This window comes from Bombina bombina, chromosome 4, assembly GCF_027579735.1.
Source record: "Bombina bombina isolate aBomBom1 chromosome 4, aBomBom1.pri, whole genome shotgun sequence".
NCBI lineage: Eukaryota > Metazoa > Chordata > Amphibia > Anura > Bombinatoridae > Bombina > Bombina bombina.
Genome location: NC_069502.1, coordinates 838,523,967 through 838,548,847, shown reverse-complemented (window position 1 = coordinate 838,548,847; position 24,881 = coordinate 838,523,967). Strand labels below are relative to the sequence as shown.

At 38.9% G+C, this 24,881-nt stretch overlaps 1 protein-coding gene across 2 annotated transcripts in view; it reads left to right on the top strand.

Annotated features, from left to right (window-relative positions):
• Nucleotides 1-24,881, top strand: part of LOC128657218 (zinc finger protein 3-like) — a 176,416-nt gene that overhangs the window by 101,084 nt on the left and 50,451 nt on the right. The window lies entirely within an intron of this gene.

Here is a 24,881-nt window from a genome sequence, read left to right as displayed (position 1 = left end):
AGAGCTTAATACTGAAAAGCTTGTGCTCACACTGTTCTGTCCCTGTTAATATTTCATGCTGCTAATAAGAAATTGCTATTTTATGAGAACTAAAATAGAAAAGTGCTGCAAGAGTTATTTCAGACTCATATTTGAGAACTTTACAGTATTTGGCTACATTTGTTACAATTGTGCTCTGGGCAGACAGCCAAAGAATGCTGCCGATTTGAACTTTTTTTTTTTTTTTTAAGAACAAAAGGCTGCTTTTAAAGGGACACTGAACCCAGATTTTTTCTTTTGTGATTAAGATAAAGCATGCAATTTTAGGCAACTTTCTAATTTACTCCTATTATCAAATTTTCTTCATTCTCTTGGTATGTTTATTTGAAAAGCAAGAATTTAAGTTTAGATGCGACCCATTTTTGATGAACAAACTGGGTTGTCCGATTGGACAGCACCAATAAACAAGTGCTGTCCATGGTTCTAAACCAAAAATTTGCTGGCTCCTTAGCTTAGATTCTTTCTTTTTCAAATAAAGATAGCAATAGAAAAAAAGACAAATTGATAATAGGAGTAAATGAGAAAGTTGCTTAAAATTGCAGACTCTATCTAAATCATTAAAGAAAAAATTTGGGTTCAGTGTCCCTTTAAGCTCGGTGAGACACATGGTACCAGATAGCGGGGATACTGCAGATTCATACCAGTTAATTAACTACTTCTACTAAAAGTGAATGTAAATTTTAACGAATGAGTGCCCGTTTTTTAAAAATACTATTTAAAACGGGCACTTTTATTCATTAAAATTTACACTGAAGCTTTTTTTTTTTTTTTAATACTTACATTTTTCTTTAGCAAACCCAGACTGGCAATCCTCGGGCCACTTCTCATGCTGTACTTAGCATATCGATAATGAAATCGGCTTCCTCCAATCATCGTGTGGTCTCATGAACTGGACAACTATGGGGTGCTTGCAACGATTGGTGGAAGCTGGTTTCGTCATTGCTCTGGAAAGTACAGAGGAGCTGCTGTCGGAGAATCACTGGTATAGATTTCCTAAAGAAAAAGGTAAGTATTTAAAAAAAAAACGCAGCAATGTAAAGTTTAAAGGGACAGTCTACAATATAATTTTTTTTTGTTTTAAAAGATAGATAATGCTTTTATTACCCATTCCCCAGTTTTGCATAACCAACACAATTTATATTAATGTACTTTTTACCTATGTGATTACCTTGTATATAAGCCTCTGCAGACTGCCCCTTTATTTCTTTCATGTAATTTGGCAAGAGTCCATGAGCTAGTGACGTATGGGATATACAATCCTACCAGGAGGGGCAAAGTTTCCCAAACCTCAAAATGCCTATAAATACACCCCTCACCACACCCACAATTCAGTTTTACAAACTTTGCCTCCTATGGAGGTGGTGAAGTAAGTTTGTGCTTGATTTTCTACGTTGATATGCGCTTCTCAGCATTTTGAAGCCTGATTCCTCTCAGAGTACAGTGAATGTCAGAGGGATGTGAAGGGAGTATCACCTATTGAATGCAATGGTTTTCCTCACGGAAATCTTTTCATAGGTTCTCTGTTATCGATCGTAGAGATTCATCTCCTACTTCCCATTTCAGATCGGCAATATACTCTCATATTCCATTACCTCTACTGATAACTGTTTCAGTACTGGTTTGGCTATCTGCTATATGTGGATGGGTGTCTTTCGGTAAGTATGTTTTCATTACTTAAGACACTCTCTCAGTTATGGTTTGGCACTTTATGTATTAATGTAAAGTTCTAAATATATGTTTTGTGCTTATATTTACCATGAGTCAGGTTTATGTATATTTCCCTTTGCAGACTATCAGTTTGAAAATGGGGAAAACATATTTAGGAAGTTATTATTTTTTACCTGGGGTATAGAGGCCGAATTATGAAAGGTCTTGCGGACCTGATCCGACAGAGCGGATCAGGTCCGCAAGACCACGCTGAATGCAGAGAGCAATACGCTCTCCGTATTCAGCAATCGGCCGCCAGCAGGGGGGTGTCAATCAACCCGATCGTACGTGATCGGGTTGAATTGTGGCGATTCCTATCTGCCTGCTCAGAGCAGGCGGACAGGGTTATGGAGCAGCGGTCTTTAGACCGCTGCTTCATAACTGCTGTTTCTGGCGAGTCTTCAGACTCGCCAGAAACACGGGCCCACTAGCTCCATACGGAGCTTGATAAATGGGCCTCATAGTCTTTTCAAAATTGACTTTTTTCATTAATTTCATGGGCAAAATTAGGCTTGCAAGGCAGCAAAATGCTAATATTTATTGCGTCATTCTTGGTGCGAGAAGTTTTTTGGTGCGAAGATACGTTCGGTGCCGTAAATTCGCCATTTCCGGCATCTTAGTTAATGCCAGGTTCCTTGCACAAGGTTGCATCTACCATGACGCGAGTTGCGTCATTTCCGGATGTTGTTGACGCCAAAAATTTTCATTTTGCGTTGCGCGTCATACTTGGCGCCAAATAATTTGATTATTTAAACCCCACTTCCTATGTGCCTCTTGTTTTTTTCTATGTTCAGAGGGCTATGCTGTTTGCATTTTTTTCCCATTCCTGAAACTGCCATATAAGGAAATTGATAATTTTGCTTTATATATTGTTTTTTCTCTTACATTTGCAAGATGTCTCAATCTGATCCAGTCTCAGAAACCACTGTTGGATTCCTGCTGCCTGATAACAGTTCTACCAAAGATAAGGTAGTATGTAACAGTTGTCATGATAAGCTTTTACATGCAGAGAATGTATCCATCAGTACTTGTATAATGCCCGTTGTCCCTTCAACATCTAATGTACATGATATTCCAGTGACTATAAAAGATTTTATTGCTAATGCGATTCATAAGGCTTTGTCTGCTATTCCGCCTTCTAATAAACGTAAAAGGTCTTTTAAAACTTCTCATAAACTTGATGAAATTTCAAATGACCGACAACATACTGATTTATCCTCCTCTGATGAGAATCTGTCTGATTCAGAAGATCCTACCTCAGATATTGACACTGACAAATCTACTTATCTCTTTAAGATGGAGTATATTCGTTCCTTGTTAAAAGAGGTGTTGATTACTTTGGATATTGAGGAAACTAGTCCTCTTGATATTAAAACTAGTAAACATTTAAATTCTGTTTATAAACCTCCTGTGGTTACTCCAGAGGTTTTTCCAGCTCCTGATGCTATTTCTGATATGATTTCAAAGGAATGGAATAGGCCTGGTACTTCTTTTATTCCTTCTGCTAGGTTTAAAAAGTTGTATCCTTTGCCAGCAATTAGATTGGAGTTTTGGGGGAAAATCCCCAAAGTTGATGGGGCTATTTCTACTCTTGCCAAACGTACTACTATCCCTATGGAAGATAGTACTTCCTTTAAGGACCCTTTAGATAAGGAAAGCTTATTTATATTCTGGCTATCTTTTCAGGCCTGCCATTTCTATGGCTGATGTTGCAGCTGCATCAACTTTTTGGTTGGAAAGTTTAGCACAACAGGAAACAAATCCTGATTTGTCTAGCATTGTTCGCTTGTTGCAACATGCTAATCATTTTATCTATGATGCTATTTTTGATATCCTCAAAATTAATGTTAAATCTATGGCCCCTAGTTATCAAGCCGTCAACCTCAAATACGCTGGAATTCCGCAGCGTATTTGTGGCGAGGCTGATTCGCCTTAGTTATCAAGCCCTAGATACCGGCAAAAGTAGAATTTAGTGACGTAAGCTTCGATCCGCCAGACTCAGTCCGACACAGATCGATTCTTACGTCACTCCAGATGTTCCGCACACAAGTGCGGCACTATCTGACTACTTTTGCTAGTTAACAAAAAACTAGCCGGTACGCTCGGCACTTTTCCGGCCCAGCGTACCTGGTTTTCAAACCGCCACCCTGGAGGCGGCGGATCCCATAGGAATCAATGGGAGTCTGACCATAGCGAAAGTTCATGTTCGCTGCTGCCCGATATCCCTTTGATTCCTATGGGAGCTGTCTACACCTAACACCCTAACATGTACCCCGAGTCTAAACACCCCTAATCTGTCCGCCCTACACCGCCGCAACTAAATAAATGTATTACCCCCTAAACCGCCGCTCCCGGAGCCCACCGCCACCTACATAATACCTATTAACCCCTAAACCGCCACTCCCGGAGCCCACCGCCACCTACATTATACCTAGTAACCCCTATCCTGCCCCCCCTATACCGCCGCCACCTATAATAAAGTTATTAACCCCTATCCTGCCGATCCCGGACCCCGCCGCAACTAAATAAATTGTTTAACCCCTAAACCGCCGCTCCCGGACCCCGCCGCAACCTATATTAAACTTATTAACCCCTAATCTGCCCCCCCCCTACACCGTCGCCACCTATAATAAATTTATTAACCCCTATCCTGCCCCCCCTACACCGCCGCCACTGTAATAAAATTATTAACCCCTAAACCTAAGTCTAACACTAACCCTAACACCCCCCTAACTTAAATATTAATTAAATACATCTAAATAATATTTCTCTTATTAACTAAATTAATCATGTTTAAAACTAAATACTTACCTTTAAAATAAACCCTAATATAGCTACAATATAAATAATAATTATATTGTAGCTATCTTAGGATTTCTTTTTATTTTACAGGCATCTTTCAATTTATTTTAACTAGGTACAATAGCTATTAAATAGTTATTAACTATTTAATAGCTACCTAGCTAAAATAAAGAGAAATTTACCTGTAAAATAAAAACTAACCTAAGTTACAAATACACCTAACACTACACTATACTTTAATAAATTATTCCTATTTAAAACTAAATACTTACCTGTAAAATAAACCCTAAGATAGCTACAATATAATTAATAATTACATTGTAGCTATTTTAGGATTTATATTTATTTTACAGGTAACTTTGTATTTATTTTAGCTAGTTAGAATAGTTATTAAATAGTTATTAACTATTTAATAACTACCTAGCTAAAAGAAATACAAAATTACCTGTAAAATAAATCCTAACCTAAGTTACAATTAAACCTAACACTACACTATCATTAATTTAATTAAATAAATTACCTACAAATAACTACAATTAAATACAATTAAATAAACTAACTTAAAGGAACCTTCATTCAGTCGTCGGCCGTCGGGGAAGAAGGATGTTCCGCGTCGGCGGGATGAAGATGGATCCGGAAGAAAGAAGATTGAAGATGCCGCTTGAAAGATGACATCGCCCGGTTGGAAGACGACTTCATTGGATTGAAGACTTCTTCAGCGCCCCTTGGATGATGACTTCATCTGTGGTCGGCTGGCTGAAGACGACTCAAGGTAGGATGATCTTCAGGGGGGTAGTGTTAGGTTTATTTAAGGGGGGTTTGGGTTAGATTAGGGGTGGGTGGTGGGTTTTAATGTTGGGGGGGTTGTATTTTTCTTTTACAGGCAAAAGAGCAGAATTCTTTGGGGCATGCCCCGCAAAAGGCCCTTTTAAGGGCTGGTAAGGTAAAAGAGCTGGTAACTTTTTAATTTAGAATAGGGTAGGGCATTTTTTTATTTTGGGGGGCTTTGTTATTTTATTAGGGGGCTTAGATTAGGTGTAAGTAGCTTAAAATTGTTGTAATATTTTTTAAATGTTTGTAACTTATTTTTTTTATTTTTTGTAACTTAGCTTTTTTTATTTTTTGTACTTTAGTTAGTGTATTTAATTGTAGTTTTTTGTAGGTAATTTATTTAATTAATTTAATGATAGTGTAGTGTTAGGTTTAATTGTAACTTAGGTTAGGATTTATTTTGCAGGTAATTTTGTTTTTCTTTTAGCTAGGTAGTTATTAAATAGTTAATAACTATTTAATAACTATTCTAACTAGCTAAAATAAATACAAAGTTACCTGTAAAATAAATATAAATCCTAAAATAGCTACAATGTAATTATTAATTATATTGTAGCTATCTTAGGGTTTATTTTACAGGTAAGTATTTAGTTTTAAATAGGAATAATTTATTAAAGTATAGTGTAGTGTTAGGTGTAATTGTAGCTTAGGTTAGTTTTTATTTTACAGGTTAATTTCTCTTTATTTTAACTAGATAGCTATTAAATAGTTAATAACTATTTAATAGCTATTGTACCTAGTTAAAATAAATTGAAAGATGCCTGTAAAATAAAAATAAATCCTAAGATAGCTACAATATAATTATTATTTATATTGTAGCTATATTAGGGTTTATTTTAAAGGTAAGTATTTAGTTTTAAATATGAATAATTTAGTTAATAAGAGAAATATTATTTAGATTTATTTAATATTTAAGTTAGGGGGGTGTTAGGGTTAGTGTTAGACTTAGGTTTAGGGGTTAATAATTTTATTACAGTGGCGGTGGTGTAGGGGGGGCAGGATAGGGGTTAATAAATTTATTATAGGTGGCGACGGTGTAGGGGGAGCAGATTAGCGGTTAATAAGTTTAATATAGGTTGCGGCCGGGTCCGGGAGCGGTGGTTTAGGGGTTAAACTATTTATTTAGTTGCGGCGAGGTCCAGGATCCGCAGGATAGGGGTTAATAACTTTATTATAGGTGGCGACGGTATAGGGGGGGCAGGATAGGGGTTACTAGGTATAATGTAGGTGGCGGCGGTGTCCGGGAGCAGCGGTTTAGGGGTTAATACATTTATAAGAGTTGCGGCGGGGTCTAGGAGCGACGGTTTAGGGGTTAATAACTTTATTGAGTTGCGGGGAGCTCCGGGGGCGCCGGTATAGGGGGTAGAACAGTGTGGGTGCTTAGTGACAGGGGTATCAATAAAGCTGTCAAAAAGCCGAAGAGCAGCGAGATCAGATGAGTGATAACTCTCACAGTCCGCTGCTCATCGCCCCGTACTTGGTGCGCGGCTTTTTGACAGCTTTTTTGATAACTTAGGCGAAATTTTGAAGGTCTGCGGCGGCGATGGTAGGCGAGCTTAGGCGGGTGTATTGAACCAGCGAAGGCAGGTAAAGTAGACGGCTTGATAACTACCCCCCTATGTCTTTAGCTATTTTAGCTAGAAGAGCTTTGTGGCTCAAATATTGGAATGCTAACATGGTATCTAAGTCTAGATTACTATCTCTTTCTTTCCAAGGTAACAATTTATTTGGTTCTCAGTTGGATTCAATTATTTCAACTGTTACTGGGGGGAAAGGATTTTTTTTTTTACATCAGGATAAAAGATCTAAGGGTAAATCTAAAGCTTCTAATTGTTTTCATTCTTTTCGACAGAATAAGGAACAGAAAGCCAATCTTTCCCCAAAGAATCTAATTCCAAGCCTTTTAAGAAACCAAAGCCAGCCTCCAAGTCTGCATAAAGGTGCGGCCCTCATTCCAGCTCAGCTGGTGGGGGGCAGATTAAAACTTTTCCAAAACATTTGGGCAGTTTCTGTCCAAAATCAATGGATTCAGAGCATTGTCTCTCAAGGGTATTGAATAGGATTCAGAGTAAGACCTCCTGTGAGAAGATTTTTTCTCTCACGCGTTCTAGCAAATCCAGTGGAGGCTCAGGCTTTTCTGAAGTATTTTTCGGATCTAGCCTGAGGAAACGGTTGATTCCGAGAAACGCGTTGCATGTCACTTACATATTGTACATGAGTGATATATGTATTTTTAATTGTTTTTATTTTTTATTAAATCTTTTTTTAATCATATATCCTCATTTCAATCGATTATTTCTGAGCTACCTGTTTTATCCGGAGTACTGCGGAGGCTCCTGCTTTATTCCTTACACAGCCAGCTGGTTTGCTGAGAAAGCCAGCCTGCTTCCATTGGCACAATTGAGTGCCGCTACAGAATGTGAGTACCCTGCACAGATTGTAAATCTACCAGTGTACTCCTACAGATTCACACAGTGGTGTGCCTTTGTTTGCACCTAGCTCCTGTCTCCATATCGTTGGATCCAGATTCAGAGTCTCTCACTTTGGTTATCCCGGATTGCCTGTTCAGCCAGCTGGTTTGCTGTGAATACCAGCCTGCTCCTATAGGCACATTGGAGTGCCTTTTCATATTGTGAGTACCCTGCACATGTTTTCTATCTGATGTTGGCTGTTTCAGATTCACACATACGGCGCCTCTTTCCTTGTGTTTGATTCTAGATATATTAACCTTTGGAGAGTGAAGATCGAGTGCTGCCTCAGTTTTTGAGAAGACTGATACTTCAACCAAATTTGATCACCTAGGACTTTGATTTTGTCTTCCATCCAGGATCTAGGACTCTGGTATCTAGTAGTGTGTATACACACACCAATACCATATTTTGTTATATTTGTTATCTGTATATTGATGTTTTGAAACATATCTAGGGTCACGTGGGCCCACATACAAATTACTTACCTTGGTAGCGCCCCCTATTGGGTATTTCCCTTTGATTTTTCAGATCTAGAGCTTTCAGGGGTAATTATACCAGTTCCGTTTCAGGTACAGGGTCTAGGATTTTATTCAAATCTATTCATTGTCCCAAAGAAAGAAAATTCATTCAGGCCAGTTTTGGATCTGAAAATTTTGAACCGTTTTGTAAGAGTGCCGACTTTCAAAATGGTGAGTATAAGGACTATTCTGCCTTTTGTTCAGCAAGGTCATTACATGTCCACGATAGACTTACAGTATGCATAGCTTCATATTCCGATTCATCCAGACCACTATCGGTTTCTGAGATTCTCTTTTCTAGACAAGCATTAACAATTTGTTGCTCTTCCATTTGGCCTAGCGACAGCTCCAATAATTTTTTCAAAAGTTCTCGGTGCCCTACTCTTTGTAATCAGAGAACAGGGTATTGCAGTATTTCCTTATTTGGACGATATCTTGGTACTAGCTCAGTCTTTACATTTTTCCTGAATCTCACACAAATCAACGAGTGTTGTTTCTTCAAAGACATGGTTGGAGGATCAATTTACCAAAAAAGTTCCTTGATTCCTCAGACAAGGGTCACCTTTTTAGGTTTCCAGATAGAGACAGAGTCATGGGCACTAAATCTAACAGGAAAGAGACAAATGAAATTGGTTTCGGCCTGTCAGAACCTTCAGTCTCAATCATTCCCTTCAGTGGCTATGTGCATGGAGGTTTTAGGTCTCATGACTGCAGCATCGGACACGATCCCCTTTCCTTGTTTTCATATGAGACCTCTCCAGCTTTGTATGCTTTATCAATGGTGCAGGGATTATACAAAGATATCACAATTAATATCATTAAATCCCAATGTTCAACTTTCTCTGACTTGGTGGTTAAATCACCACTGTATAATTCAAGGGGCCTCTTTTGTTCGTCCAACCTGGACTGTAATCACAACAGATGCAAGTCTTTCAGGTTGGGGAGCTGTCTGGGGATCTCTGCTTCATTTCAATTTCTCTCTCGCTGCTTCATTTCAATTTTTACCTAAAGTTGTGAAATCTAACAACATTGTTGTCCCCTCTTTGTGTCCTAATCCTAAGAATTCTTTGGAGAGATCCTTACATTCTCTGGATGTTGTAATAGCTTTGAAATATTATGTTGAAGCTACTAAAGATTTCAGGAAGACTTCTATTCTATTTGTTGTCTTTTACAGTTCTAGGATAGGTCAGAAAGCTTCTGCCATTTCCTTGGCATCTTTGTTAAAGCTTTTCGATTCATAAGGCTTATTTGGAGTCGGGTCAGGCCCCAGCCTCAGAGAATCACAGCTCATTCTACTAGATCTGTCTCCACGTCGTGGGATTTTAAGAATGAAGGTTCAGATGATCAGATTTGCAAAGCAGCGACTTGGTCTTCTCTGCATACATTTACTAAATTCTACCGTTTTGATGTATTTGGTAGAAAAGTTCTTCAGGCAGCTGTTTCAGTTTGATTCCTCTGCTTATGTTTTAAGTGTTTTCTTTTCAATTATGAGAAAAGCTTATTTTTTTGGTTGTGGATTTAATTTTTTCAGCGGAAAATGGCTACAGATCCGGAACAAGCCCTGGGCGTCACGAGAAGAGCGGAGGTGGTCTGAACCAACAACATGAATGCTGCGGGGGTGCCGGCTGTAAAACGACCACTGAAGCTGTAAAAATGCAAAATTGAAGAGTACAGCCGCACAACAAGAGGAGTCAGAGAGCTTTATAAAAAACGGATCTTTATTGAGTATACATTAAAAAATGGTACAAGGCTGACCAACGCCCTGACTAGTTTCGTGCTCCACTGAGCACTTAATCATAGGGTAGGTTTGCTAGGCACACTTTCCCTATTTAAAGGAAAAGAGCACCAAATAATTAATCAATTAAAAACAATACAAAAGTACATGCAAATTTTACAAAAAAAGTATCTTAAATACAAATGCTATGATATCAGAAATAAAGAATGAGCAATATAAACAACAGCTGTATGATTATACAAAAAGTATTCAAAATGTGTCCAGTATGGTAGTTACTGAACAAACTTCCAATAAACATTAAACCAATAACATCAATATAAATATAAAAATAAATATAGAAGATATGTATACCAGTACACAAATACAAGCGCACCCCTAAATTAATTCACAATGGAATCTGCTATAGTGCAATAGAGTATTAATGGGATATAAAAAGACACATATCATTATGTTATTACACCAATGCATAAGAGTATACCGACCAAGAATGGAAAAATCTGAAAACATAATAGCATATGTATATGTAAATATTAAATTTTCCCTTTTTATTCAACAAAATAACTCATATCCCATTCACGGTTCAAAACCCAGGGGGGTGACAGTCCTCAATCTATATATCCAATATAGTTCTTGGTTTAATAGCAACTTATTTCTGTCACCTCCCCTGGGTGGAAGAGATACTCGATCAATGACCTGAACCCTCATATTGAAAGTGTTGTTCATGTAATTTATTTTTATATTTATATTGATGTTATTGGTTTAATGTTTATTGGAAGTTTGTTCAGTAACTAACATACTGGACACATTTTGAATACTTTTTGTATAATCATACAGCTGTTGTTTATATTGCTCATTCTTTATTTCTGATATCATAGAATTTGTATTTAAGATACTTTTTTTGTAAAATTTGCATATACTTTTGTATTGTTTTTAATTGATTAATTATTTGGTGCTCTTTCCCTTTAAATAGGGAGAGTGTTCCTAGCAAACCTACCCTATGATTAAAGGGACAGTCTAGTATAAATTAAACTTTCATTATTCAGATAGGACTTTTAATTTTTTTTTTTTTTTTTTAAATGTTTATTTATAACCAACAGAGTGTACAATCAAATTACTTCAATCTCTTTGTGCCTCGCAGGGCCAGATAAAACAAAATATATTACAAAACAAAGCAATTTTAAATGGAAAATTTCACATATCACATACCAAATTACTGATCCCTTTATATGAAATATTTGTACACCTAGTTGGGCTTTTCCTAATTAAGTAAAATAAAGAAACAAATGAACACTCATAAATACACAAGAACATATAACTAAAAATAAAATAAAAAATAAAAAAAAAAAAAAAAAAAAAAGAAAAAACAAACAAGAACCAAAAAAGGAAGAAGTGTACCTTGTGTTAGGCTAACCTGCCTAATGCTAAATTTCAGTGTTTATTCCACTCAATTAAATGATCACCTGTTGGAGAGGTTTAACTTTCCCCCTATAACTTAAAATACGTCCAGTTAAGAACTGACAATAACTTAATCGGCAATCCTCATCCTTAACTGGGGTGAACCCAACAGCAACAAACAACCGACGTACAAACAAACAAGTAAAAGAACTAAGAGGAAAAAAAAAAAAAAAAAAAAAAAGGAAATAAAGGGAAAAAATAAACAAGGAGAGAGAGTGAATGAATTACCATAAGCCCAACAACACCATTTCTGAGTTTCTAAATGGATGAATCAGGAGGTCAATTTCACTTGAAGGAAAAGATTTAATAAAAAATGCCCACTTCTTAAAGAATGAAATGACCTCTCGTTCCTCATTTAAATTAGTATCCATTTGCTCAAGAGTACATTGTTTTTTTAGACAGTTTTTGACCTCCGGAATACTGGGGACAGTCCCTCCCCGCCATTTTCTGAGAATTAAATATCTGGCTGCTAATATGGCCATATTAACAATTTTGGAATTGCCTATCTGAGCTTCTAAGTCCTTCCATAAAAATATAATGTGAGATACCTCTAATCTCAGAGAGGAGGTTCCCAGAATAGTATTAAGCCAGTATTGTAGTTTAGACCAAAATTGTTGCAGCTTTGGGCAATCCCAAAACATATGTATAAGATTAGCAGAAGGAAGGGAACATTTAGGGCAAGAACTAAATTTAAAATTACCATACCGCGCTCCCTTTTCTGGAGTAAAGAAAGTCATTAATAATAATTTAATGTGAGATTCTCTCCATGTGGAAGAAAGAGTGACTCGTTTAGTTTCCGCAATTGAGAATTGGATACAACTAGTCTCTATAAAACTTTGCCTTAAAGCAGGAGCCCAGTTGGTGGAGATTTTTTCCAGATTAGAGGCTCCTTTTGTAGAGCTCAAATCTGTATAACTAGTTGAAATTGACATAGTACCAATTTTAGCTAAGATAAGCCATTTCTCTATTGGCCCCTGGGACCAATTCCAACCGTAAGTGCTTATTATATTAGATGCGAAATGCCTTGCTTGTAAATATGCAAAGAAATCTTTTTGAGGGAGTTTATATTCCGCTCTCAATGCGCCAAAGGTTTTTATGCATGTCCTTTCAAAATCTAGTAACTGAGAGAGCTTTCTTAGACCTACCTTATGCCATCTCTGGAAAGGTGAAAATTGAACTCCCGCTTGAAATTGAGGGTTACCTGATAGTGGCATGAACTTAGAAATCCTATGTTCAACACCTAAGAGTTTACACACTTTCCACCAGGCTTGAAGGGGGTTATAGATTGTTCTCATCTTTTTCACCTCCTTTGATAATTGAGCAGCATTACAGTGAATAGTTGCTAAAGGGAGATATGGATGTGTTATGTTCCTTTCTAGATTATTGTTAGTGACGTAGTCTCTCTCATGTACCCAGTCCAAAATTAGGCGTAGTAAAAAGGCATAGTTATAAAGTTTTAAGTCTGGTAGAGCCAGGCCCGCTAGTTCTCTGGGGAGAGAAAGTTTAAGTAAGGAAATTCTGGGTTTTTTATTTTGCCACAGGAATTTTCTCAGAGAAGTGTTAAATATTGTCAAATCTCTTCCCCTTATGATCAATGAAATGTTTTGTATTACATATAAAATTTTGGGAAGACAAATCATTTTATATAAGGCTATGCGGCCTGACAACGAGAGGGGGAGATTCTGCCAATTTTTAAGAGTCTTCATAACTCTATTAAGAACTGGGGTAATGTTAAGGTTATACCATTTTTCCGGATTAGGTGAAATCATTAACCCTAGATATTTAAAAGCTCTGGAGACTATTTTGAAGGGTATGTTTAGCATAGGTCCCTTGGGGGGTTTGATCCACCTAAGTTCCGATTTTGTGGTATTCACTCTGTACCCGGAGAAGGAACCAAATTGTTCAATGATGGATATAAGTTTAGGAATATTGTTGGCACTGTTAGACATATAAATAAGAACATCATCGGCATACAGAGCAATTTTCAGCTCTTCCGTGCCAATCTTAATCCCCTCCAACTGTTGCCTAATGCATATGGCCAAGGGTTCAATGGAAACATTAAAGAGGAGTGGGGAGAGAGGGCACCCCTGACGAGTACCTCTTTTAAGCCAAATATCTGAAGAAGTCGAGCCATTAATTAACATTTTTGTAGACGCTACATTATATAGATTGCTAACAAAGTTAAGGAAATTACCATAAAAACCGAAATGTTGCAAGGAGTGAATTAAATGATCATGGTGTATTGAATCAAAAGCCTTCTCGGCATCTATTGCTATAACAGCTAGATCAGGAGTGACCCCCTGCCCTCCAGACCCCAAACTCTCCCTAGTACTGAAAAAATCAATAGTAAGAAGCAATTCTCTTATCTTAGCTGAAGAATTACGCTTGGACATAAAGCCCGCTTGGTCCTTATGAATAACACCAGGAAGAATTGTTTGGAGTCTCGAGGCCAGAATGGTGGTAAGAATCTTGTAATCTGAATTAAGCAAGGCTATGGGTCTATATGACTCCTTCCTCTTTGGGTCCTTACCTTGCTTAAGGATCAGCGTAGTGCAGGAAGCTGCAAAATTAGGAGAAGGGGGGTTACCCTTTGTATATATGTTGTTATATAATGAGGTTAGATATGGCAAGATTGTTAACTTTGCAATTTTGTAAAATTCGTTGGGGAGGGCATCCGGGCCTGGAGCTTTATTCAAAGATAAGTCATGAATTGCTCTTGATACTTCCATTTCAGTGATCGGGAGATTCAGATTTTCAATCTGGTCAGGTAATAGTGATGAGGATACAATCTTACTCCAGAAATCTTCGCGAGCAGGTATATTTGAGTTTTTTAAAGAATATAAATCTTTATAATAGGATGAAAATATCTGTGATATATCGTCCATTTTTGTTATCAGTTTACCATCTTCAAATAGGGAGTCAATTATGAAAACCTCTTTATCTTTTTTAACTAATCTTGCTAAAAGTTTACCCGACTTACTACCATATCTGTAAAGTTTAGCTTGGAATCTCAGCTCCTTCTGAGAAGTCTTATAGAGAAGAAAAGTATCTCTATCTTTCAGCGCCTGGGTATATCGTTCCCAGGTGCTGGATGTTTTTTGTAGAAGATAGCAATTGTATGTATTAGATACTGCTTTTAAGATTTCTTTCTCCCTAAATTTCAATTTCTTTGTCCTCCTAATACAATATGCCAGAATCTCACCTCTGATCACTGCTTTTGCTGTCTCCCAGAAAATGGTGGGACGATTGATATAATCCTGATTAAAAGATATATATTCTTCTAACTTAAGTTTTACCCAATTCTTAAATTTGAGATCCATGGCTAGGTAAGATGGGAAATGAAATCGATTACTTGTAGTAGTGGGGTCACTAGCTTGGAACTCCAAGAAAATAGGGGCGTGGTCAGAGATACATATAGGAAGAATCCCTGCCATTACTCTCGTTTTACATAATTCTTCGTCCAAGAGAAGAAGATCTATCCTTGAGAGTGATTTATGCACCTTGGAAAGGCATGTGTAATCCCTTAAGTCCGGATTTTGTGACCTCCAGATATCCCTAACCCCAAGATTTTGAAAAAGTCTGTTAAACAATTTGGATTCAATATTATCTCTTTTAGTTCTGGGGGCCAATGGATGTTGTCTTAATCTATCTAAGGGATATTGGGGTGCCATATTAAAGTCCCCTCCAACTATCAGGTAACCCTCTTTATAGATCATAATGTCTGCCTGCAATGTTTCCCAAAAAGACCAATTAATAACATTAGGGGCATAGATGTTGCATAATGTGTATATTACTTTATCAATCTTAATTTTTACCATGATAAATCTTCCCTCAGAGTCATTTTTTGTATGAAGAATTTGATAATTTAGCTTTTTCCCCAAAAGAATTGCTACTCCTCCCTTTCTCTGTTTGCTAGGTGAAAATAAAACTTCTTTAACCCATGAGCATTTGAGTTTTAATATTTCTTCTGTCTTTAAATGGGTTTCCTGTATAAAGGCAATATCAGTATGAATTCTTCTTAAATGTGCTATTATTGTTTTTCGTTTGATTGGGGAGGTAATACCCCCAATATTCCAGGAGGTCAGTCTAAATCTATTAATCGTGTTGGCCATCTAATTTATCGTAAGGGAAAAAAGAAGAAGAGAGAGAGAAGAAAAAAAAAAAAAAAAAAACGACAAAACAACAAAAACACAGAAACACAACCGAGGACCACCGAGGGCCTCGTTTACCATCCTTATGGTGAGCTGCCATAAAAGAGAGAAAGAGAGAGGCTATAGCTCAGGTTTAGTTAACTATGCTTAGGTGTTAGTCATTGCCTGAAGTCTTAGCCCTTGATCTGGAGCAGAGGATTGACTTATAAATTTTTCTGCCTCCCTGGCTGAATCAAAGAAATGTGTCTGGTTCTCTATTATGATTTTCAGTCTGGCTGGGTAAATGATGGTGGCTCGATAACCTTGATTTATTAATCTAGTGCAGACTGGGGCCAGCTCCCTCCTCTTGGCTGATGTTTCAGCTGAAAAATCCCGAAAAAGCATTATTTTAGTTTCCCCTAAGAGGATAGGTTGGTTTTTTTTATAAGATTGTAATAATAAAACTTTATCTTGATAGTTAAGTGTTTTTGCTATAATTGGTCTTGGTCTAGGGTTTTCTTTGTCTGGAGGTTGCCAGCCTAACCTGTGTGCTCTTTCGAGGACTATCTGTGGGTGAGTTAGTGGAATTTGGAGTAATTGTGGTAATATTTTAGTTAAGAATTTAGTAAGATCTTCGTATTGTTTTTCCTCAGGGACCCCTATCACCCTAAAATTATTGCGTCTTGCACGGTTTTCTAGGTCTTCCAATTTAGACTGGGTTTTGATAAGTTTAGAGTTCAAGGAGTCTATTTTATCAGTATGATTGCCCATCATATCCTCTAAATCAGAGATTCTTTGTTCCGCCTCGCTCAATCTACTAGAGAATTGGCGAATTTCGGTTGTTAGTGACACTATATCCTGTTTTATTTCGTTCTTGAGGGCATCAAATTTAGGTGTTAAGGCTTCTGATATATTTGAAACAAGTGTTTGTAAATCAAGTGATGTGTTTGTGTGAGGGAAGGTAGTGATGGTAGAGTGAATGTCGGCCGTGACTTCTGTTGAGGCCTTAGATTTTTTATCCCTTTGCCTCGCTGACATATTTAGGGGGGACGTTTTAACCTGTGTATTAATAAATTTGTCCATCAATCTGTGAATGTGATGTGCAAAATCTGGGGTATTAACTAATTCGAAGGGGTTAACCCCCTTAAAGTGATAACGTATAGTAAGGAACAGTGAGGGAAGGGGAGTGAGTGAAAATATGAGAAAGTGATTAGGGCTTTTTTTTTTTTTTTTTTTTCCTCTCCTTTTAGAAATCCTTAGCCTAAGATCAAGAGTATATCCAGAAATATTATACCCTCTGATTTACCTCTAACTCTAATTCACTAAGTAAATACTTAATATGAAGTTAATTTTGTATCAGAAAAAAAAAAAAAATAAAATAAAAAAAAAAAAAAAAAAATGTTTTCTTTTTTTTTTTTTTTTAAGAACAAAAATTGTAGCTGTTAGATATTCTTACTTTCTATAGATTACTGGCTTCAACAGACTATGTATGTATTGGGACTATATAGGCAAAAAAAAAAAAAAAAAAGGAAGAAAAAAACATTTAAATTAAACCAGAACCAGCTTATAAGGAATCTCCTAGGTTTCTGGGTGCAAAGTATCCTAGAAATAATGGAGGTTTCCCTTCCTTAGTCCACGCCCTTAGGTCTGCCTCTCAGGCTTTGGGGTCTCTTCTCAGCACATATATAAGAAAAAATACATATAAGCCACAGAGGTATTACAATGCTTAGATACAAATGATTTTACAATTTCTGGCGCACTAGTTTGCTACCTATAAGACAAAAAGTTGCTAAACAGTCATAATCAAGTAACCAGGGGACTAGAATTATCCCCTCAATAAAAAGGGAACACAGTCAGAGATAGGAATTTCTAAACCAATTATCCACTGTATAGAATTTACAAAATTCTAGAATTAGAACTTATAATTTCTTGCTTAGTTATCAGCAACCCCAGTTAATTATCTTAATTCAGGATTCCTTACCTCTGCATGAAAACTTAGGAAATAAATGTACTAACTTAACAGTTGTTTGCTTAGGGGCGGTATGAGAATCTAGACCAAAATTCAAAGTCTGAATATCAATAGGGGGAGAAACAAAAGAAAGCACCTCCCTAAGATTAATTAATAAGCAAAATTAAGCCCAATTTCCACAATTTAAATCATTAACTTAATATATACAAATCCCAATTGTATAAGTTATTAGCTTAAATTACTAAGCACACTTAAGATTGAACAATTTTGGGTATTTTTAGGTCTAAACCAGGCAAAGACAGAAAAAAGCCCTTAGGTCTGCCTCTCAGGCTTTGGGGTCTCTTCTCAGCACATATATAAGAGAAAATACATATAAGCCACAGAGGTATTACAATGCTTAGATACAAATGATTTTACAATTTCTGGCGCACTAGTTTGCTACCTATAAGACAAAAAGTTGCTAAACAGTCATAATCAAGTAACCAGGGGACTAGAATTATCCCCTCAATAAAAAGGGAACACAGTCAGAGATAGGAATTTCTAAACCAGTTATCCACTGTATAGAATTTACAAAATTCTAGAATTAGAACTTATAATTTCTTGCTTAGTTATCAGCAACCCCAGTTAATTATCTTAATTCAGGATTCCTTACCTCTGCATGAAAACTTAGGAAATAAATGTACTAACTTAACAGTTGTTTGCTTAGGGGCGGTATGAGAATCTAGACCAAAATTCAAAGTCTGAATATCAATAGGGGGAGAAACAAAAGAAAGCACCTCCCTAGGATTAATTAATAAACAAAATTAAGCCCAATTTCCACAATTTAAATCATTAACTTAATATATACAAATCCCAATTGTATAAGTTATTAGCTTAAATTACTAAGCACACTTAAGATTGAACAATTTTGGGTATTTTTAGGTCTAAACCAGGCAAAGACAGAAAAAGAGAAAAAAAAAGAAAAATAAATAAATAACAATAATATAGGTGAGATCAGTGTCATAACCAGCTGCCAGGTAAAATAATGTCATTGAACTTAAGCCTTATCAGGCCTTGCTTGTATATACCCAGATGCAAGGTGTCCGTTTTTACTTTCCTCTTCTCAAAGTAACTCCTGCTCTTTCTCCTTTGGAGATATAATTATGTCAAAAAGAGGAAGGGAAAAGAGGGGCACAAAATTTTCAGTCAGTACGTTACCCCCTGCCAGTTTCCAGACGTCTTGAACAAGGTGCTCCTCTTCAGCACAACCCCCCTCTCGCAGCACCGGTGGGAAGGGGGTGCACCTAACCACAGCTGCCGGAAAAGTCAAACAGCACTCAGACAGACCAGTGCTGGAATCAACGGGCAGCAGAAGAGGCAGGCTGTGACCTGAGAGAACAAACCAGGAACAGATGACGGTCCGTGTCCCTCACGCAGCACCGGTGGGAGGAGACAGCGGACCGGGAGCAACCGTGAGGCAACCTTCCACCCCAGAGACAGGATCCACTGGGGGCCGACTCGTCCGACGTTCTCACCCCCACAGCAACCCAGCGGAACTTGCAGGTAGGGCCAGATAACTGTCTTAGAACAGTTTACTAAAGTCAGTATGGAGGAGGCGGGTCACCGCGCCGGGTTCGACCGGCAAGCCAGGGGTAACCCAGGTGGAGGCTCCAGACCAGGAGACCTCCTAGCTTTAATCAGGGTCCGTCCTCTGCTTCAATTCAGTTATAAGGAAGCACTTTCACAAATACATTACAGCGTAGTTTTCTTCTTCATCTTCCTTCTATAGCAGTATGAGATGCACGGATAGGGCTAATAACCAGGTGCAATAAGTATGGCAGCTTACAGTTCTTGTGCGGTATAATAGCACTATGTCAGATCCAGCAGCGATAGATTTGCTGAGCAAGCCTCCCAAAGTGTAAGGGCTTAGGCGCGAAAATTCCGCCAACTGCTTGCAGTGGAGGTAGTGCTGAGCAGGTGTCTCACCTGACCATACACCTGGGCTCCTCCTCCGGAACTGATCTCTACAGCATGTAATTTTTTCAGGACTTTTAATTTTAATCAACTTTCCAATTTACTTTTATCATCAAATTTGCTTTTTTTCTCTTGGTATTCTTAGTTTAAACTAAACATAGGTAGACTCATATGCTAATTTTTAAGCCTTTGAGGGCTGCCTCTTATCACATGCTTTTTAAATCTCTTTTCAACACAAAGAGACAGAAAGTACACGTGGGCCATATAGATAACACTGTGTTCAGGCACAGAGGGTTATTTAAGATCTAGCACAAAACAATGCTAAATTTAAGACAATAGATAATAACAAGTCACAGTCATGTGATCAGGGGGCTGGAAGAAGGTTCCTAGATACAAGGTAATCACAGAGGTAAAAAGTATATTAATATAACTGTGTTGGTTTTGCAAAACTGGGGAATGGGTAATAAAGGGATTATCTATCTTTTAAAACAATAACAGTTCTATGGTAGACTGTCCCTTTAAGTGCTCAGTAGAGCACAAAACTAGTCAGGGCGTTTGTCAGCCTTGTACCATTTTTAATGTATACTCAATAAAGATCCATTTTCTCTTGTAAGGTGTATCCAGTCTACGGGTTCATCCATTACTTGTGGGATATTCTCCTTCCCAACAGGAAGCTGCAAGAGGAGACCCACAGCAGAGCGGTCTATATAGCTCCTCCCCTAACTGTCACCCCCAGTCATTCTCTTGCAGCTCTTGACAAGATAGGAAGTATCAAGAGATATGTGGTGACTTAGTGTAGTTTTACCTTCAATCAAAAGTTTGTTGTTTTTAAACGGTACCGGCGTTGTACTGTTTTACTCTCAGGCAGAAATTAGAAGAAGAGTTCTGCCTGGAGGTTGATGATCTTAGTGGTTTGTAACTAAGGTCCATTGCTGTTCTCACACATAACTGAAGAGTATGGGACAACTTCAGTTGGGGGAACGGTCTGCAGATTACCTGCTTTGAGGTATGTTCAGTATATTTATTTCTAGAGAGATGAATGAGTTCTAGAAAATGCTGACAGAGCCTTGTGTATTTGAGGTAAGCCTGATGCAGTGATTTAACAGCGACTGGGATCATGCTTACAAAACAGGGTAATACTCTTATTACTTAGTGACAGTTAAACGTTTGCATGAATTAAAAAATAGGACGTTTTTTCTCTGAGGGAGATAACTCTTTATTTAGGGCCTAGTTTCCACATGGCTAATCAAATACTCCTAGGAGTATTTTCTTAAGGCCCCTCTGGCATCCAGTACATGGTGGGAGGGGCCTATTTTAGCGCTCTAAATGCGCAGTTTTAATTCAGACTGAGACATCCAGCTTCCCTAGAGGAGTCCTCTGGCACCTGAGGACCATTATAAGGGGTTTATTTCTGCACAAAATCGTACTTGAGGGCAGGTAGGAGCCTCAGCAGAGCTGTGGCAGGGTGCTTAACTGTCTTGTAACGTTTTTTAACGTTTTTAAATCCGGTTTGGGGCCTAAGGGGTTAATCATCCATTTGCAAGTGGGTGCAATCTTGCTTTAGTCCCTTACACACACTGTAAAAATTTCAAAGACTTTACTATATTTTTACACTGTTTTGCAGTTTAAGTGTTAGTTTTTTTTCTCTTAAAGGCACAGTAACGTTTTTGTTTAATTGCTGTTTCACCTTTATTAAAGTGTTTTCCAAGCTTGCTTGTCTCATTACTAGTCTGTTAAACATGTCTGACATAGAGGAAACTCCTTGTTCAATATGTTTAGAAGCCATTGTGGAACCCCCTCTTAGAATGTGTACCAAATGTACTGAAATTTCTATAAACTATAAAGACCATATTATGGCGCTTAAAGATTTATCTCCAGGGGATTCTCTGACTGAAAAAAGGGAGATTATGCCATCTAGCTCTGCCCATGTGTCAGAACCTATAACTCCCGCTCAAGTGACGCCAAGTACATCTAGCGCGTCTAATTCTTTTACCTTACAGGACATCGCGGCAGTTATGAATGCTACCCTCACAGAGGTATTTTCCAAACTGCCAGGGTTACAAGGAAAGCGAGACAGCTCTGGGGCTAGAACTAATACAGAGCTTTCTGACGCTTTAATGCCTGTGTCCGATATACCCTCACAATACTCAGAAGCCGAGGCAGGTGAGCTTCTATCTGTGGGTGACATTTCAGACTCAGGGAAGGCGTTGCTTCAGTCTGATTCTGAAATGACAGCGTTTAAATTTAAGCTTGAACACCTCCGCTTATTGCTTAGGGAGGTTTTAGCGACTCTGGATCATTGTGACCCCATTGTGGTTCCAGAGAAATTGTGGTAAATGGACAAATACTTTGCAGTGCCTGTTTACACTGATGTTTTTCCAGTCCCTAAGAGGTTTTCGGAAATTATTACTAAGGAATGGGATAGACCAGGTGTGCCGTTCTCTCCCCCTCCTGCTTTCAAAAAGATGTTTCCCATAGATGCCGCCGTACGGGACTCGTGGCAGACAGTTCCTAAGGTGGAGGGAGCAGTCTCTACCCTAGCTAAGCGTACAACTATCCCCGTCGAGGACAGTTGTGCTTTCCTAGATCCTATGGATAAAAAATTGGAGGGTCTCCTTAAGAAAATATTTATTCATCAAGGTTTTATTCTCCAGCCTCTTGCATGCATAGCCCCAGTTACTGCTGCAGCTTTTTGGTTTGAGTCTCTTGAGGAGGCTCTGCAGGTGGAGACTCCGCTAGACGACATTCTAGACAGGATTAAAGCTCTTAAGTTAGCTAATTCCTTTATTTCTGACAACGTTTTTCAGTTAACCAAACCAACGGCTAAGAATTCAGGTTTTGCCATTTTGGCGCGTAGGGTGCTATGGCTTAAGTCCTGGTCAGCAGACGTTACTTCAAAGTCTAAGCTTCTTAACATCCCCTTCAAGGGACAGACCCTATTCGGGCCCGGTCTGAAGGAGATCATTTCTGATATTACTGGAGGAAAAGGTCACGCCCTTCCTCAGGATAGGTCCAATAAGAGGACCAAACAGAATAATTTTCGTTCCTTTCGAAACTTCAAGAGTGGCGCAGCCTCAGTTTCCTCTAAGGCAAAACAAGAGGGAAATTTCGCCCAGTCCAAACCAGTCTGGAGACCTAACCAGGCTTGGAACAAGGGGAAGCAGGCCAAGAAACCTGCGGCTGCCTCTAAGACAGCATGAAGGAGTAGCCCCCGATCCGGGACCGGATCTAGTAGGGGGCAGACTTTCTCTCTTCACCCAGGCTTGGGCAAGAGACGTCCAGGATCCCTGGGCGCTAGAGATTGTTTCCCAGGGATATCTTCTGGAATTCAAAGGTTCATCTCCAAAGGGGAGATTTCATCTCTCACAACTATCTGTAAACCAGATAAAAAGAGAGGCATTCTTACGTTGCGTTCAAGACCTACTGGTTATGGGAGTAATCCACCCAGTTCCAAGAGAGGAACAGGGGCTGGGTTTTTATTCAAACCTGTTTATAGTTCCCAAAAAGAGGGAACTTTCAGACCTATCTTGGATCTCAAGATCCTAAACAAATTTCTCAGGGTCCCATCCTTCAAGATGGAGACAATCTGAACCATCCTCCCTATGATCCAGGAGGGTCAATATATGACTACCGTGGACTTAAAGGATGCTTATCTCCACATTCCGATTCACAGAGATCATCATCAGTTCCTAAGGTTCGCCTTCCTAGACAGGCATTACCAGTTTGTGGCTCTTCCCTTCGGGTTAGCCACAGCACCAAGAATCTTTACGAAGGTTCTAGGGTCCCTTCTGGCAGCTCTAAGGTAGCCCCTTACCTAGACCACATTCTGATTCAGGCGTCGACTTTTCAAATCGCCAAATCTCATACGGACATTGTTCTGGCCTTTCTGAGGTCTCACGGGTGGAAAGTGAACATAGAAAAGAGTTCTCTCTCTCCTCTCACAAGAGTTTCCTTCCTAGGAACTCTGATAGATTCAGTAGAAATGAAAATTTTTCTGACAGAAGTCAGGATATCAAAACTTCTAACTTCTTGCCGTACTCTTCATTCCACTTCTCGGCCATCAGTGGCTCAGTGTATGGAAATGATCGGCCTAATGGTAGCGGCAATGGACATAGTTCCGTTTGCCCGCCTACATCTCAGACCACTGCAACTTTGCATGCTCTACCAGTGGAATGGGGACTACACAGATTTGTCTCCTCTGTTAAATCTGGATCAAGAGACCAGGGATTCTCTTCTCTGGTGGTTATCTCGGGTCCATCTGTCCAGGGGAATGAGTTTCCGCAGGCCAGAGTGGACTATAGTGACGACAGATGCCAGCCTTCTGGGCTGGGGCGCAGTCTGGAACTCCCTGAAGCCTCAGGGTTCGTGGACTCAGGAGGAAGCCCTCCTTCCGATAAACATTCTGGAACTAAGAGCGATATTCAATGCTCTTCAGGCTTGGCCTCAACTAGCTGCGGCCAAGTTCATCAGATTTCAGTCGGACAATATCACGACTGTAGCCTATATCAACCATCAGGGGGGAACAAGGAGTCCCCTGACAATGATGGAGGTTTCCAAGATAATTCTATGGGCAGAGGTTCACTCTTGCCATCTCTCAGCTATCCATATCCCAGGAGTAGAGAACTGGGAGGCAGATTTTCTAAGTCGGCAGACTTTTCATCCGGAGGAGTGGGAGCTCCATCCGGAGGTATTTGCCCAGCTGATTCAACTTTGGGGAAAACCAGAACTGGATCTGATGGCGTCTCGTCAGAACACCAAGCTTCCTTGTTACAGGTCCAGGTCAAGGGATCCCCAGGCAGCGCTGATACATGCTCTAGCAGTGCCCTGGTCCTTCAACCTTGCTTATGTGTTTCCACCGTTTCATCTCCTCCCTCGTCTGATTGCCAAGATCAAGCAGGAGAGAGCTTCGGTGATTTTGATAGCGCCTACGTGGCCACGCAGGACTTGGTATGCAGATCTGGTGGACATGTCATCCTCTCCACCATGGACTCTGCCGCTGAGGCAGGACCTTCTACTCCAAGGTCCATTCAAACATCCAAATCTAATTTCTCTGCGTCTGACTGCTTGGAGATTGAACGCTTGATTTTATCAAAACGTGGTTTCTCCGAGTCGGTCATTGATACCTTGATTCAGGCTCAAAAGCCTGTCACCAGGAAAATCTATCATAAGATATGGTGTAAATATCTTTATTGGTGTGAATCCAAGGGTTACTCGTGGTTAAGGTCAGGATTCCTAGGATACTATCTTTTCTCCAAGAAGGATTGGAAAAGG